Source organism: Papio anubis, chromosome 8 (genome assembly GCF_008728515.1).
Source record: "Papio anubis isolate 15944 chromosome 8, Panubis1.0, whole genome shotgun sequence".
Classification (NCBI taxonomy): Eukaryota; Metazoa; Chordata; class Mammalia; order Primates; family Cercopithecidae; genus Papio; species Papio anubis.
In genome coordinates, this window is record NC_044983.1 from 127,840,626 (window position 1) to 127,856,216 (window position 15,591).

Sequence of the window (15,591 nt, forward strand, 5' to 3'; positions counted from 1 at the left end):
AACTATAGTGTGGGTGCTGCCTGAGAATCTGGGAACATTTTTAAAGTCCCAAATATTCACAGACCTGGATACTTAGTCTCACCTCTGAAATTAGCTGTTAAGTGTGGAAGAAGCTAGCTTGCTGGTTTTGAAGCATGAGGTCTGAGATGTTACCTTATTATGTCAATCAACAGATAATTTTAGTAGACACATTAACAACATTTAAATAGAAATTTGGGGTAATTAATGGATAAATGAGAAATAGCAGGTGGAAAAAGTTTCTGTTTTCTATGCTTTCTTTTCCAAAACACCTTTAAAAATCCTTTTCAAAGATAATTCTCCTTAATATTTAATATCTCGTTTCCTCTTCACCCCATAAACATTTACATTGATTTAATGTATATATTCAGTAAGTTATATTTACTAAAAAGCCTACCATATACAGGGTCATCATTGACCTCTCATTCACTTATTTACTCCACTTCATTTATTCATTGAACAAGTGTTTATTGAACATCTAATATGTACAAGACTCTGTGCTGGACCTTTAAGCTAATGCATGAGTAAATAAAATATTTTATTTTCATAAAATTTACAATATAAGGAAGGACAGAGATTAAGACCTGCACACAAATATCAGTCATCTCATATTTTAAAAAGTTACAGACATGGAAAATGATAATTCAGAGAAGGAAATCAATTGCTTCCATGTGGATCATCCAGTTGTACTCAATCTTCTTTGAACTGCTTTGCACTTAATCCTCTCTGTGCCTTGGTTCCATGGAACAAGCAGGAAAAAGGCAGAGGTTAACAAATGGAAAGGCCTCAGGCTGCTCCTACTGTCCTGGCTCTTCTGCCTGCTCTTGCTCAGATCCACCAACCTCCTACTTATTACATCTGGAGCCTTGTCCTGTTCCCGTCTACATGGCCATCTGGTGGGACTGGCCACCTCCTCTGTGGAGCTACCTTTCCCCAGTTTCTCCTGGTTCAATCCCTATCTCTTTCTCAGCCCTGTGGGTACTTCACTGAATCACCTTCTTATGATCATGCCTTTAGATAGGGGTCCGTTGGACCTTCTTTGCCTCTTAGAAGAGAGAAATTTCCAAGGTTCACAAAAATATTGCCTCATCCATATTGTATTTATTTTAGTAGCAGCAATAATATCAATAGTGTTTTTAATATGCTAACTATAATAAACTAGGGGAGCTGAATGAGGTACAAATGATTTATTTATGACAAAAAGACATAATATAAACTTAGCTGTCATTGCCTTATTAAGTTTGGGGATTATACATGAGAAAGGAATCTAAAGATGCTTGGTCAAGTGGGGAGAAAGATAGAGTTTATTGACTCAGATGTATTCCTCTGAGAGACAGATTTTACCATCTTGCCAAGGTCTCCAGGAGATGGTGTGAATTTGTAATCCTGGAAGTGTGGATAAAACAATGCCTTATGTTGAGCAAAGTTGAAATGCTAGCATTCCCAGGGTAGGTGATGAAGGAAGGAATAAAAAGACTCATGGAAGTGAATATGCCAGAATTGATTTACTGTGTTCACATCAAGGAAGACCCGTCAGATGACTCATGGGAAGGGTCAGAGGACAACCCTTTTACCAAAAACATAAGGAATGCTCTATTGAGAGGGCACCAGCATCACAAAAACTGGTGAATCTCCTCGGTAGGCCAGGGATGATGTAGAAGAGGCTCTTAAAGAGTTTGGCTTGCATATAGCAATGGGGATGATAGAATCATAAAACAATGAAGGTCAGGTGGCAGCACTGAACTGCCAGAACCTGGAAGTTGCAACTATCACAACTGGAAGGCAAGAGGGCCCAACGTACAGAGGATGATGGAGATGGTTCACAGAATATGGTATCCTTTGAGGCAAAGCACATAGAGGGGACATGGGTTATACTCAGATTATATGAGCAGAAGAAATCAAGAATGAATGATCACCAAAGTGGTAGCTGAAGATGAGAAGGTTTTCACACTAATTTCCCTCTTCTAAGTTTCCCTTAGGAACAGAAGGCCACCAGAATCATGGAAAGCAGAATCTTCCAATGTATTTGGAGAAGAAGATCCAAGCAGGGCAAGGGGTGAGCTGTGGCATATATGTAAGTGTGATTCCCAGATCCTCCTCCTAGGAAGAACTTTCTGCCAGCTGCAGTAAGTGCCTTCAGGGTTTGACTCTGCTGCTTCACTCAGGTTGAAGACTTTCCTAGGGCAGCTAGTGACTGGGCGGGGGGGATGGGAATAATCTTACCCTTACTAGTCTCCCTTGCTTTTACTTGATGTTCCTCTTAGCAAGTACTCCCTCTTATTAAACCCTCCTTGCATTCTCTTAAATTGAGAGTGCCTTCACTCTGGTTGATACCATAACCACCAAGACTGGTACACCTATGGAGACACCCATAAATACATGATTTGGGGGAGGCACATTTTAAGATTCTGCTTCATGTGTCAGGTCAGTGCAAAAGCCAGTAAAACCCAGATTACCAATATAAAAACACAGGTCTGGAATATATATTCCACTCTGAGTTTTCCAGAAGATTTTTTTGTGTGTGTGTTCTCATCAGCTCACACATGATGCAATTTATTCTTCATTCCAAGTAACTGATTGCCTGTCTTCAATGTCACCCACTGACTGGCCACCGTCAGTCAGCCTAGACTCAATCTCTTTTCAACACTGCAGATCTTACCAGGCTGAAGAAAGCATTTGTTCTCTAGGGGCTTCCAAAAATATTGACAGATTTTGGAAGGGATTCAACACTAATTTTGGGGACTTTCTATTTTTCTTTTCCATGGTGACAGCTTTCCTGACAGCATGAGGCTAAGCATTTCTGCTATTTAAATGGTAATTTTTAAAAGATGATGATGATCTCATCTCTGTAGCTTTGTCTGGATAGGCATGAGTAGCAGAAACATCTCATATGCCAGACTGCATAATGAGGTTTTGAGAGGATGATGGTGCATTGGATTGCTAACACGACTGTGGTCTTGGGGTCGGGTTCCTTCTGTGTATCCATGGCATCTGAGTTATTGCATATGGGGCACCTGCGCTTCTAAAAATGGAACAGCTGGCATTTTCTTTTCCAGCTGGTCATTGGAAGCTCCTCTCTGTGGGGATTATCTTTGTGGCAGATGCCTTCTTCTCAAGGTACGCTAGATGTGCCATTCCTCAAATGTGTCCCTTACTGTACTGTCTCCAGGTCTTTGCAGTTCCCTCCACCTGGAATGCCTGCTCCCTCATTTTCCTACGTCCAACTTTACTCATTGTGGGACTACCATTGACTCCATAAAGTCTTTCTCCAATCTCTCATGTTGAATTTAGCATTTTTCTTATCTGAACATCCATAACATTATTATTCTATGATATCTTAGAAATAATACAGGGTAACATTTCAGTTTTCAAAGCATTTTACACACACATTATTTAATCCTCACAATTTATGACATTATCCCCTTAGTTCGCTTCAAGGTTTGTGTGTTATGCCAGTCATTGGTATTGTTCATCCAACAGTCCCAGTTCTCCTGACACCTAATAATGTTATACCTTCCTACCCCTGTGAATTTAGGTGCAGCCACAAGGCCTGCTTTGGCCAAGAAAACAGAACAGGTATGTCATTTCTGGGCTACAGCTTTAAGAGCCAGGGTGAAATTTGTATCACCTTCTTTTTCTCCTATCAGAATGACTAATGATGTTTGAGATTGTGGCTGCTCTGACAGCCTGGGTTTTTCTGCTAGGTGCTAGGGATACAGATAGGTAAGAATGGTTCCAGCCAGAAGTGCTTGTGGCTTAGCACAGAATTACTGGCACTAGTGTTAGCACATTACTAGTGCTGGTGCATGGGTTACTCTGATAAAATTAAATATTCGTATATTGGAAATATTTTCAAAATAATGTAGGTGTATGGAAAAAAAATACTGAACTTGCCTGGAAAGATTTATGGAAATATTTACATTTGAAGTGATACTTGAAGGATGAATACATGTTAGCCAGGCCAAAAAAGTGGAAGTGGGTTGCTTCAGACCAAAGACCACGAGAAAGGTACACCAGGAGAAAAACAGCTTGCAAGGACAGAAGAGATAGACTGAATGAATAATTCCATAGAGATTATGATGAAGGCCAACACCCTGGTGTATTCATAAACACTCATCTTTATTATTATATGGCAATGGAGTAGGCACTGAGTAAATGATTGATGTTTGTGTCTCTCTTCCCATGTCAACCTCTATACTGTGTGTTTTTCGTTTGTTTGTTTGTTTGTTTTTTGACGTCAGGATAGAGGATGATTTCACATTCTCTGTCTAAATTTTGTGTACGCGACCTGGCTTTCTTTTCTCCAATGCCTGACTCTTGCTTTGGAAAAGATATGGCTTTGTTAGTAAATGCCCTGATTCAAAATTATCAGTGATTCTCCATCCACTATCTTCAGGAGAAAGTTCAAACTCCTGGGTAGGCATTCAAGGTCATTCGCAATCTGTCTGCAAGCTATCTCTCCAGGATCAATTATTCTCTGTTTATGTTCATACGGAACCATGTGTCCTGAACTTTCAACTCTCTGAGCCTTCATCTGTCATTTCATCCACCTTGAAGGCCCTTTCACTCCTTTTCTCCCAAGCAAATTCATACCCATCTTTCAAGATCTGACTTAAACATCACCTCCTAGAGGAAGTCGAATTCTTTCCTGATTCTGTTTCTCCCACAGAGCAAATCTCTTTCCTCTCCGTTGCTTTCTCTCTTTTTGTAAGAGGGATGTTTTTGCCCTTTGGTTTTTGGCAGTTTTAATATGATGTGCTTAAAGGTAACTTTCTTTTTATTTATTCAGCTTAGGATTTGTAGAGATTTCTACATCTTTAGCTTGATGTCTTTAGTCAGATTCAGAAAATTTCCAACTATTATCTCTTTAAATATAGCTTTTGCCCTATTCTTGACCTTTTGTCTTTATAGGGCTCCTTTACCCTCTCTTCTTTATTTTCCTGTATGTTCTCTGTTCCCATTTCATTCTAGATATTTTTCAACTCCAAAACTCTCCTCTCAGCTTGGTTTAATCTGCTGTTAAAGTAATCCATTGAGTTTTAAATTTCAGTTACTGCATTTTTCAGCTCTAAAATTTTAATTTTTTGATATTTCTGATTCTGCCAAAATTCTCAATCCTTTCTTTTATCTTCCAGAATATATAGTGTACATTTATTTTAAAGTCTGAAGTTGATAACTGTATTATTCACATCATCTATGGCTCTACTTCCATTACCTGTTCTGTTTTCAATTTATATCAGCTTGTCTCCTTGTGGGCTTGGTTTTTTATTGATTGACTTGCACTGTATTTTAAAAACTAGGCAAAGTGAATAATAGACATTGCTTGACTATAGTCCCTGATACAGAGGGATTATATGAGATGAGACCTATGATTGTTCCATTTTTCTGCCTAGGATAACTTTCTAGAGTACGGAAGAGGAAGATGAAACCCAAATACAGCAGAGTGGTTCTGGTGAGCTGAAGAGACAGAGATCAGAGCTAGGAGGTGCTGAAGAGACTGGAGTTTGTGGGTCAGCATGTCAGAGAGATGGGAGGGAGCTACACCGATAAAGAGCTCCAGAGATATGCGTACAGTCCACTTATGTCTTTGACCAAACACTAATCTGTGCATGCAAAGAATGAGACCCTACTGAGCATGGCAGAGAAGCTGTGAGCTGAATGGAGATTCTGGAGGCCACACAATGCTGGGGACATAGGAGTTCAAACAAGCCAGAGAAATCTTGGGGAACCACCAGGTTACTCAGTTGACAACCCCAAAGCCCTTTTTGAATTGAAGTGTCTATTAAAGTTATTTTATGCTTATCTCACCATTGTATGCTTGGGGTTGGAAGGGAATTAATTTGCTCATGGGACTTTAATTTGAGAAGAACCATTTTTAAAAAGCAAACCCAGCCAGGTGCAGTGGCTCATACCTGTAATCCCAGCACTTTGGGAGGTGGAGCCAGGCGGATCAGCCGAGGTCAGGAGTTCAAGAGCAGCATGACCAACATGAAGAAACTCCATCTCTACTAAAAATACAAAATTAGCCGGGTGTGGTGGTGCATGCCTGTAATCCCAGCTACTCGGGAGTCTGAGGCAGGAAAATCACTTGAACCTGGGAGGCGGAGATTGTAATGAGCTGAGATCATGCCATTGCACTCCAGCCTGAGCAACAAGAGCAACTCCATTACCATTACAAAAAAAAAAAGCAAACCCAGTAAGTCCAATTAATCTCATCTGTACCCAGAACTAATTTAGATGATGAGATCCTGAACTTCAAGCTAGAACTCTAATAGCAGGGAATCTTGGGGGTCTCGGGAAGGGATGGCTGCATTTTGCATGTGAAGAAATTATTACAAGATGGAGGGAGGTAAAGATGACCACAAATCCACAAATCCTGTGACACTCCTCCCACTGAGAAGTGGAATCTATACCCCTTCTCCTTGACCCCTGAGATCAGCTTTTAGGTAAACAAGTACATGCAGGACCTATCTTATGTCTGTCTTGGGAATCTTGGGTTCAAGCAGGCCCCTCTCTGCTTGGCAATTTCCCTACCACAGAATCCTCCTCAGTGGTTTTTTCTACAGTAATACAGGGACAGGCCTGGAAATGTGGCCAAGGAGAATTCCCATTAAGAAATAAGTTTCTGGCCAGGCACGGTGGTTCACACCTATCATATCAACACTTTGGAAGGCAGAGGTGGTAAGGTCACTTGAGGCCAGGAGTTCGAGACCAGTCTGGTCAACATGGTGAACTCTGTCTCTACTAAAAATACAAAAATTAGCTAGACGTGGTGGTGTGCACCTGTAATCCCAGCTACTCAGGAGGCTGAGGTAGGAGAATCATTTGAACTTGGGAGGTGGAAGTTGCAGTGAGTCGAAGGTAGCAGTGAGCCAAGATTGCGCCACTGCACTTGAGCCTGGGCAACAGAGAAAGACTCTGTCTCAAAAAAATATATAATAAATAGGAGAGAAGTTTCTCTTGATATGATGAACATCTTTGAGCAGAAGACATTTTTACATGATTCTGATTATTTCCCGAGGTTATATGATCAGACTCAGAACTTTGAGGTCATAGGACATAAACATATTTAAAATTCTTGCTACACCTTAAAAACGTTCTTTCCAAAAATGTTCCAGTCTACATCACAGTAATAGTTCTGAGAAGCTCAGATATGATAGATCTTGAAGGGGAAACCAAAGGCACGTGGGGTTTTCCCTGTCCATAGAGAATGACATAATCTCCTGGTGTCTCTGCCAAAAGCAATTCTCTGTTGGGTGGACTGTGAAGCGTGACTGCTTTTTAAGCCAACAAAAGGCTGTCTAAAAATGGGATTTTACACACTTTTTTTTCAAGTGAGTGGGAGCCAGTTGGCTGTAGATCTGAGCTTAGAGGAAAGTTTGAACTGAACTACAATTTTTTTTTAAATGGGAGATTCACTTGGGGATTTTCGTTTTACATATAAAACCTTCTGCAATAGAATTGGAATGCATTTAGCACTCAGAGATGATTTCTAAACCAGGTTCAAATCCTGACTTGTTGGCTGGATGGTCTTGAATGTTGAACTTCACCTCTATAACTGAGTTTCCCTCACTGTACAATGAGGCTAATAACAATCACCTCTAAGTGTTGCTGAAGTATTAGAAAGAGTATCTTCTGCCCAATCCTCTGCCCTGAGTACCAGGCTCTGTCTGCCTACACAACATCTCTCCTTGGAAACTAAAATTTAGCATGCCCAAGACTGAACTCCCCACCTCCCACTGCCCCAGACGATGATTCCAGATCTCTGCAAACATTGATTCACTTTGCAGTTTCTCAAGCACTTCAGTGTCACCCTTGATTCCTTCCTTTCTCTCAAAAAAATCACAAATCTGCAAATCCTGATGTGTCTCTCTTCAAAACGTATCCAGAATCCAATCACTTCTCCCAACATTCTCTGCCACCCCTCAATCCAAGCCAGCAGCATGTCTGGATTGCTGCCACTCCTTCTAACAGGTCCCTGACTTTTTCCCTTGCCCTGATAGAGCAGCTAGAGCGGACCCTTGGAAACAAAGTCTTCCACATTGCTCCCAACCCTTTAGTGCATCAATGTTCTCTCCTATAGACCACCACTGGGAATAAAAGCAAAGTACTGACCATGCTCTGCCAGGCCATACAATTTGGCTCCACCAACTTTCTGACTACATCTATCTAATTAACTTGCCTCCCATCTCCAGCCATGTGACCACCTGGTCACACTTCTGAGGAACTTGGCTCATGCCCACCACAGGGCCTTTGCTCTTATTCCTTAAGCTACTTGGAATCTCCTTCCCCAAGAAGCCCATTCTGGCTCTGACAACTCACTGAGTGCTCTGCTCAAATGCCTCCTTCTATAAGAAGCCCTCCCTAACCATATTTATCATTGCAGCCCCCATGAGACTTCCTGTCCCTCTCTCACTTATTGTTTCTTTATACCTCATACACCATGTTGTTGGCTTATTTGTTTACTACCTATCTCCTGATTACAATGTAGACTCCATGGCCAGGTGAGGTGGCTCACGTCTGTAATCCCAGCACTTTGGGAGGCCAAGGCAGGTGGATTACAAGGTCAAGAGATCAAGACCATCCTGGCCAACATGGTGAAATCCTGTCTCTACTAAAAATACAAAAATTAACTGGGCATGGTGGCATGTGCCTGTAGTCCCAGCTACTGAGGAGGCTGAGGCAGGAGAATCACTTGAACCCGGGATGCAGAGGTGGCAGTGAGCCAAGATTGCACCACTGCACTCGTCTGGCGACAAAGCGAGACTCCATCAAAAAAAAAAAAAAGAAAAAAAAAGAATGTAGACTCCACAAGAACAGAAACCTTTGTCCGTTTTAGTTATTGCTGTTTTCTCAGCCTGGAACATAACAAGTGCTCTATCAATATTTGCTTGAACAATATGAAAAGTATATTGTAGATGTTCAACAAGTAATAGTTATTATCAGTTTTACAGTATTATATTAGCCTCACTTAACCACATATGTCATGAAAACGATGTGCTGGTGAGCTTAACTTTCAGGTTTATTTTGAATTAAATTACTGTTGGTGAAAATTTTAAATTTTAAATCGTATTTTTTAAAATAACGCTTCCCTAAAAAGTAAATAGATTAAGAAGACCCTTCTTGCTTATTCAACACCCAAAGCTCATGGAATGGCCTTCATCAGGTTGAATGAAAAAAACAAAGACACCAGTAAGCCCCAGCTCTGCCTCTCTCCTCTCTCATCCTCCTAGCAAAATCCTGTGATGGGATGGGATACTGGCGATGACAGGCCAAGTGAGTCCTGCTCACTCACTCTTCTAAGAAGTATAATTTCTTTCCTTAGGTACAGGCAGGACCTGGGACTCTTCCTACCTGCTCTGATAGCTGAGCTCCTCTTTAGCTGTCCGCATGCTGCGGCCTGTGCACTGTGGAGGTGTGTGGGCCAGGTTTAAACCCTGCTTCCTCTGCCTATTTGCTGTGTGTGGTCCAACATCAGTGACTCAAGTTCTCTGCCCAATTTGTTTATCTGTAAAACGGGAACTTTGAGACCTCCTGGAATTCCTTGCAGGTCAAAGGTGAGGTCTGAATACTGCTGGCTCTATGCCAAATGCATAGCTGGCCCTCAGGAGGTCATTGGTCACTTTTCTCTCTCAGAGGGGCTCACAGGCACCTGGGCCACCTCAACGCCATACTTGTCCTGGCGCTGCCAAGGTTCTGACCAGTGGAGACATGTCTAATGATCACTATTCCATGGGAAGCAAGAAAGGGCTCCTTTCATCTCTGCAAATCCTCTGTCTCCCAGAGCAGGCCCATCTGGGAAAGGACTGTGCCCTGAATCTAAACTTTGGGACATGGATTTTGATGGTTCCTTGAGGGATACAAGTGGGTGTGAAGAACAGATGATGAAACTGTTCACCGACCCAGATGCGTAGACCCAACTCCTGGTCTGCTGCACAGACCCAGAACCACCCCAGATTTTGCTCAGGAGGATTTACCATATGGGAATAAGAAGAGCAGGAAATTTTACCTCATGGCTTGAGTGAAATGAAAGAGGAAGCAGCCACCCTTATTCATGCTTTTAAGACATAGTTATCTTGTTCACCATTAAAATGTATCTCAATGAACGACTTACTCAGGTGGATTGGATTAACCATTTGGTAAGGTGCAAGCAAGGTGACACTATTTTAGGAGGTTTCTCGTTGGATCTTTCACATTAAGACCTATGTGCCATGCTGGGTACGGTGGCTCTCGTCTGTAATCCCAGCACTTTGGGAGGCCGAGACGGGTGGATCACCAGGTCAGGAGATCAAGACCATCCTGGCTAACACAGTGAAACCCCATCTCTACTAAAAATACAAAAATTAGCCGGGCGTGGTGACGGGTGCCTGTAGTCCCAGCTACATGGGAGGCTGAGGCAGGAGAATGGCATGAACCCAGGAGGCAGAGCTTGCAGTGAGTGGAGATCGGGCCACTGCACTCCAGCCTGGGTGACAGAGCAAGACTCCATCTCAAAAAAAAAAAAAAAAAAAAAAAAAAAGACCTATGTGCCAACTTTTAGGTGTACATTTTTGGATCAGTAGGAGTCAAGTTTTATTTCTCCCCATTCAGATATGTGCTTCACTCAGCACCATTTATTGAAAATGAAAACAAACAAAAAAAGTATCATTTCCCTACTGCTTTCTAGTCTCTTGTTTATTATAGATTGAGCGTTCACATTGGATCATTCTGTTTCCTAACTTTATTCAGTTCCTACATCACACTGTTTAAATTACATATCATGCATTTTTCTTCACTATCTTTACAATAACTGAGTAGTCACCACCACAATCACCACCACCACCACCATTACCACCACCATTGTCATCATGATAATTAGCATCATTATCCTCTTGAGAGCTAAGAGGTACTGAGTGCTTACTGTGTGCCAATAGTTATATGCACACTCAGTCCTCACATCAACTTCTGAGACTGATATTATTATAAACTTCATTTTGAAGAAGAGAAAACTGAGGCTCCATGGTGGTAGGTAGCATTCCCAAGATCATGTAGCTAGCGAGTGGCTGCACAAAGTTCTGGCCCAGGTTTGTGAGAGCCCAGTCCACAAGGGCTTTCTACTTTATCCTAGTGGCTCACTCAGCTGTAATCCTCCCATCAAATATGTACCCCATCTTTGATAGAGAGAAGGATATTTCCAGGCCATGGGACAGATAGACGCTGGCTTGGGTTTGCTCTATTTTGTAAACAACTGGATTAGTAAATTTCATCTCAGTGGGGTTATTAACCCTTGTGAAATGTTTAAACATCTGAGGGTGGCTATTTTGGGCATCACTGAAGCTTATGCTGCGGAGGAAATTCACAATGCAGGCAATACCAATCACAGGTTGGGCTGTCTGAAGTCTTACTTGAAGGAAGTTCCTCTTGGGGGCTCCCCTTTTTCCTGCCACACCACCAGCTCCTCTCTTGTTGGAGTAGGGGTCCCTGGCAGGTAAGACCCAGCATTGAAGGCAGGGGTAGTGTTTCCACAGGGCCAGGGAGTGACTTTGCCCTTGTCCCACTGGCACCCCTCACAGCTGATCTATCTAGGTGCTTGGAGATGCCATGTGCTCTGTGTAAAAGTGCAAGCCAGGGACAGAACAGTGCCAGCCCAGAACAGCAGGCTCTGGAAGACTTGGACCCTGAGTTTTGGGGGGCTGAAGATACCGGGGATAGTGCAACCCAGGAGAACACAGTGATTGGAAGGACACTGGTGGGCAAGGAGGACTTTGCCTTCTCTGACCCTGGGATTCTGCTGATGGCTACTACAAACCTGCTGATATTTCTGCTGAGCGCCCATTCTTGTCTGAAGTCAGCAGTCCAGGAGGTGCTAACTGCATTCAGGTAACACTTCAGATGGCAATTTAATGCCCAGCCAGTGCTGACGAGGCACTATTAATTTGGGGACACTTCAACACCACTTAACTGTGCCAGCTTAGCAACCTGGCTAATTAATTACAAGAAAGGAGTAAAGGATTTATTTAAAGAGACATTGAAATAAAAATGAGAGTCACTGCAAATATTTTGATGAAAAAAGGGAGTTTGTGATTCTATATATGTCAATGAAAGTAAAGCTATACTCTTGTTGATGTACATATATGGAATTTCATGCTTTTTAATATAAATCAGTATAGTATAAAAGAAACATATACAGTGGGAAGCACATGGGTTTGAAATAAGACAGATCTGAGTTTAATCCAGGCCCTTCTTACTAAAACAACGAAACATCACTCATTTAATCTCAATGAAACCCAACCGTCTCACCTGTAAAATGGGGATAATATTCCCAACATTGCAGGGCCATTTTGGAGATTGGAGATGGCTGTATATGATGTGCTTAGCATCGTGTTGGACCACAATAGGCTCCTTAAACATGCTTTATACATGAGAGTCCAATACAAGAACTTTACAGACATTGCAAAGCATTCTTGGAATAGATTCTGTGCACCAAGATTTCTTTGGTCATAAAACCTCCTCATTATATTCCTGTATGTAGAATCAGCTGAATGGGTGTGGAGGGGATTCCTGGGTTTAGCTGAAGGGATGCCACCCAGTGCAGGCTCACTTGTGTGTTCTACACTCAGTACAGGGGCAGCAAAGCTGTTCCACAGAAGTCAGGCCTTTGGTTCCAGAATGCTCAGCCTTTGCAGGTTTTTGAGTAGGGCAGTGACATGAAGGACAGAAACTTCGAGGTAAGTGGGCAAAATCACACATATTGCCTACTAGGGGGCCAGGCTTGGAAACACTCATGGTTAATACATGCCCTGTTCTCAGAAGAGATGGGGAGATAAAGAATCAGAATAATTCAGAAGTTTCCTCAAGTAAATGTTACAGAGGTAAAAACCTAGACCACAAAATCTTAATGAAAAAGAGGATATGAAATATTATCAAAAGTTTTGGGGTTAAGATATGTGGGAGTGTCATAAATAACATCCTTGTTTTTACCGCCTGAGTTCAGAGTCAATGAGAAAGAAGCAAGAAGGGTAATATTAATGGATGCTCATCCACACGGAAAGGAACATCAGGAGTAGGCAACACATGTTCCCTCCAACCAGAAGCTTGATAGTAATTTGAAAATAAAACGTTGCATCTTAATTGATGTTCAGCATGACACATTGTGAAGGCATGCAATTGGCTTCAAGGATCACTACACTGTCTTGTGATCAAGTAAAAATATCTGTCTTTCAAAGGCCAAAATGGAATTTTATTTCCCCAAATTATCACTGTTTTTGATTAATTTTACGATGCATTGCTGAGTTTATTTTTGCAGCCAACTCTTCTGGTTGTCTATGCAGTATACTTTCTCTCCATCTTCCTCTCTAATAGAGCCCAGCTTTTCTTGGGTGCAAAACAGTACACAGTTAAAAATACTGTAGCTCCAGTCTCCCTTGCAGCAAGTGGCATCCAGTGAGATAGTGGGAGCCACAATGTAGGTCCTTGTGTGTGATAAGTGTGCCCCCTTTCACCCTTTTCTGGGGTTGTCTTGCTCTTCTACTTCTTGTCCAGAATGTTGATGTGTTGCTTGAAGATGCAGCAGTCAGTTTGTACCATGAAGATGAAAGGTGTATGCTAAGGATGGTAGGATAAGAAGATTGACAGAGCCAATGTTTCTGAATTAGTAGTCTGGCCCTGGATTGCTCAACCCTAGGCTACCTAGACGTCTTATGTATTAGACCATTGTGTGTTGGGTTTTCTATCACTTGCAGCCAAATGCATTCCCAATTGGTATAATTTTGAAATTTAACATCACACTAAAGGAAGGCATGGACTTTTACTGTCTAACTTATAGGACATGATTAAGAAAAGGTAATAAGGGCCAGGAGCCAGTGGTTCATGACTGTAATCCCAGCGCTTTGGGAGGCTGAGGTGGGTGGATCCACAAGGTCAAGATATTGAGACCATCCTGGCCAACATTGTGAAACTCTGTCCCTACTAAAAATACAAAAATTAGCTAGGCGTGGTGGCGCATGCCTGTAGTCCCAGTAACTTGGGAGGCTGAGTCAGGAAAATAGCTTGAACCCGGGAGGCAGAGGTTGTACTGAGCCAGGATTGTGCCACTGCACTCCAGCCTGGGTGACAGTGCGAGACTATGTCAAAGAAAGAAAAGGAAAAGAAAAGAAGATGAGAAAAGAAAAGAGAGAGAGAGAGAGAGAGAGAGAGAGAGAGAGAGAAAGAAAGAAAGAAAGAAAGAAAGAAAGAAAGAAAGAAAGAAAGAAAGAAAGAAAGAAAGAAAGAAAAAAGAAAGGAAGGAAAGAAAAAGAAAGAAAGAGAAAGAAAGGAAGGAAGAAAGGAAGGAAGGAAGGAAGGAAGGAAGGAAAGAAAGGAAAGGAAGGAAAGGAAGGAGTAAGAAGCCATTAACTTAACTGACACAGGGGTCTGACGGGGGCAGAGTTGAAAAGCTGAGTGGCTAGTACTTGGGGACCAAGTGTTCCGCTTGGAGAGACAGAGGCAGTAACAATTTTTATAGTCACAGGTTAGAGCACAAAATCCGAAAAATGATCTGACTGGGACGACAGAACATTTGAAACTTCCTGGAATCCTGGAGGAGTAAAGCCTGTGAGCAGATGGAAGTCTTTGAGGGAAGCAGCGTGGGATAAGACAGAACCAGAAAGACAATGATTCTATCCCAGCTCTGCCGCTTACTGCAGTGTACTGGAGTAAATTGATTAATTGCCCCAGGACTCAGTTTCCTTCTCTGTAAAATGAGGCCACAAAGTCTACCTGGCAGGGGAAAAACTTCACATCCTAGTCCATGCAAAGTCAACTCCTGGAGCTGGACAGACTATACCTGTACAACCAGATGTGGCAGCCCTGCCTAAGAATGTGACTGCCTAAGGAATGATCCTTTGCTATGGGTATTAACTTATTTTATCCTCACAGCACCAGTGTGAAAAGATATGGTTATCCTTTTTCTATAAACAACGGAACCAAGGTTCAGAGAAGTTAGTAACAGGCCTGACATCACCTTGCTGGAACATGGCAGTGTAAAAATTTCTCCCATCGCTGGGCACAGTGGCTGACACCTGTAATCCCAGCACTTTGGGAGGCTGAGGAGGGTGGATCACCTGAGGTCAGGAGTTCGAGACCAGCCTGCACAATGTGGTGAAACCTCATCTCTACTAAAAGTACAAAAATTAGCTGGGCATGGTGGTGGGCACCTGTAATTATAGCTACTCTGGAGGCTGAGGCAGGAGAATCATTTGAACCGGGAAGGCGGAGGTGGCAGTGAGCCTAAATTGCACCATTGCACTCTAGCCTGAGCAACAAGAGCAAGACTCCATCTCAAAAAAATAAATAAATAAATAAAGTAAAGAAATCCCTCCTGTCCTGGGCTCATTTGGTTTCATATGCACTCACACTACCTACCAGATTTGGTAGCGATCACTAGCCTTGGTTTTATGGCAGGAAACAAAGCTGGGCAAGTTGTCATGCAGAACAGAAACACTTTCCATTTCCCACCCCGTCCTGGAGCACAGAGTCACCATATATCTAAGTCTTGGCCAATGAGAAGTAAGTAGAAGTGTGTGGCAACTACAAGGAACTTCCTTAAAGACATCT